We start from the raw sequence: 3,240 nt of genomic DNA, 5'->3' as shown, positions 1-3,240 counted from the left end.
AAAAAATAATACTTATACTAAATACATCCAAAAGAGGCACTCTCCCATACATACGCCACTTAACTGTAGGCTCACAGTTCATCGGAGACATTTCTGTTTATTTTGATATCTTTTGTTAAAGAAATCCACAGTAACAATGATGACCAGACAAAGAGAGGGAAAAAAAAAGCCATTCATCCATTCATGGGTAATTGAATTCCCTCATATTTCATAAACAGACTGCCTATCTGTAGGGTTGTGTTTTATTTCAATAACTTTCTTTAAAATGCTTTTCCTTATAAGATGGGGAATTACAATAATGTTTAAGAACTCAAGGTCAAAACAGTTTTTAAGTTAGTTTATTTGATGGATGCATTGCTGTGAGAAGAGTCACCCCCTCCCTTTCCTCTCCCCTCTCTCCTACAAATTGCCTTTAGACTGGATGTTTATTGCCCAATGTAAAGAACAAAACAGGGAAGTAATTAAACCTAGAATTGCCTGCTGGTGCTTATGACAGTCAGGCCATGGGCCTGAGCCTAAGAGTCTACCCAAATCTGCTGAGAAGGAGCTTTGGTTCTGAAACAAAGCCAAGCAGCAAGACATCATTACTGTTAATTACCTGATAAACAAAAAAGACTTGGTGTCGTGGCAAAACACCAAACTCAGTGTGGCAGCTGATGCTGTAAAAGACAGTTGGCCTTACTTTGTCCTGTTGAGCATTGTACTGTGAGATGATCCACCTCCATAAAGAGCTCAAGTAATTATACTCCAACAACTGTGTTTATACGCTCTGTACTCACTATTGTGCTCTACTAACAACAAACAACCTGTCCTCTGGAAACAGGTGGCATCTGCTAAACATCAAATAGAAGAGAAAAAGACATGCTCTCAAATGGAAATTTATTAATTGATAAGCCAGAGGACAAAGTACATGAAAGCAGGTGAAAAATATGGAAGGACATTATTTAGGTCCCTTATTAAATAAATAGGAACTAAAAAAAATATGAGATATATTTCTCAAAATAATCATTGGCTTTTGTGACCTACCTTGGAATATAATAGCACAAAAGAAATATTTTAATAAGAATATTATTTATACATTGATATTTATATTTCATATATGATATGTGTATATGTATTTTCATTTTGTTTTTATATTTTGTCATTACAATTTTCATTGATTATGCATGAAAATCAACAAAAAAAAGTAGTTAAATGGAGTGGAGTGGCAGACACCATTATGTCAAGCTCAGATGAGATTGTGTCATAGAATCCTATGTCCATACAATTGCAGGACATGCAGTTAATCAAGTGGATTTGGGTGTCTTTGGGAGAGTGATGTAGCATTAATGGCACCATCAGATAGATCTGGTTAGCTTCTTGTCACCTGGGGCATGGCCTTAGGTGAGTTAGACTTCTAGAATCAATTTCTTCATATGTAAAACAAAGTTAATCATACGTTTCTCTCAGCACTGGTGTGAGGAGTCACAGATGTAATGTATACGTTCATTTAACATAGTGCCCAAGGCATACTAGGCTTTCAGTAAATAGTGGTTTTGGTAGCCAATTGGAATAAATTAGTCACATTTGAGGCAACTGGCTATTTAAGACAACTAAGAAACACAGAGTGGGCCGAATCATAGTTGATTTGGTAAGTATGGGTAGGTAAGCAAGTCATATTCTCCACCAGTAGATACCCTATCAGCTAAGGCAAGAACACTCAAAAGCTCTGAGGCCCAGCATCTTCACCGCATTCCTCATGTGCTTTACAGGATAATGAGATGGTTAAAAGTAGTGAATTTTGATTTCAGAATGACCTACATTCAAGTCCATGCTTTGTGGATTGCTATTTCTGTGTGCCTTGAAAGATGACTTAAACTTCATAACTCATGTTCTTCACCTAAAAAGTGACATGTACAGGTCTAACCTCTTTAGAACATGAACTACCTAAATTTGATTCACAGTTTCACGATTTACTTAGTTACCTATCATATCTCTGATTTAGCATCCTCACCTTACACTGAGAACAAATATTATAACTACTTTATAGGATTGTTAGGAAAAATGAGTAACTCACTAGTCCTTAAAATGGTGCTTGGAACATAAGAAATCTGTGCTATAATGTGCTTTAATTACCAGCTATTTAGGAATTTTTGAGCTGCTTTTGAGACCTTACCTACTTGTGATAGTAAATATTATTAGTAGTAATCCCTACCTGTGCATGGATGCCACCATGTGGCATGCTCTCAATCCTTCACGTACTTTTCTGAGAGATTTTGGAGTTTACCTTCATGTTTACTTACAAGACAATGTCACCAGTATGCCCACTACAATTACCACATGACACTCCCCATGTACTTTCCCTCCTGCTTTGGCTCACCCTATTTTATATAAAGTCTTGGCAAAGTAACTTGAAAGGGCTTCTCTGTTGCCACTGCTATTATAAGATCTCAAGTGTCTGTCATTCAAGGCCATTCAAGTGTCCTGTTCTTGTAGTGGGTTTCTAGCAGACATGGAGAAAAGAATACCTCCTTAATTCTCTGTCACACTTGGTCATCTGGACCTAGAACACTCCTCATGCCCGTAACTCCTTATGTCCATAAGAGCTCTTGTGAAATCGGCTCCCAACTCCCACTTCCCTAGGCCTCCAGCCCAGCCCACTCTCAGAAGGGAATAGAGCCCAAGATCATCCTGTTCACAGCAACGGGCTCCCCACCACATGCTTCAGGCTTGTAATGACATCATGCTTAGTGGGTGAAAAATGAAAAATTTATTATTGTTACCTATGTGTCCTCTCATGTAGGCCAGCATAATTATTTTTTAAATTTGGAATTCATGGAAGTTAATCAAACTGAATTTGCATATTTGAAGCCTCACAGACTGATTATTTCTGAAGAACCATATGCCAGTGGCTGTAAAATTCTGCTCCTTTGTTATACAGTCAAATTTCTTGCTTACCTTTCATGATAAAAGAATTAGTCTGACACAGCACTCTATTCACTACTATACTGTTGAATAGTAAACTTTTCTGAGCTTTTTATGACTGCCAATAATTTACATAAATAACAAGAGCATTGAAGTGCACACACTGCAGTTCTAGGGTAATGAAAGAACCATTACATTTAGCTTAGTAAGTAAGCATCCTGAATAAAATCCACCAAGAAATCATAAAAATAACAACACACAGATTGTTCTTTATATTTTTGTGTATGTTAGCTCATGTAATTCTAAATTCAGAAGTAATAATTCAAATTCTAATTC

Source organism: Macaca nemestrina, chromosome 6, assembly GCF_043159975.1.
Source record: "Macaca nemestrina isolate mMacNem1 chromosome 6, mMacNem.hap1, whole genome shotgun sequence".
NCBI classification, from domain to species: Eukaryota; Metazoa; Chordata; class Mammalia; order Primates; family Cercopithecidae; genus Macaca; species Macaca nemestrina.
The sequence above is the reverse complement of the archived record's forward strand: the minus strand, read 5'-3'. Positions refer to the sequence as shown.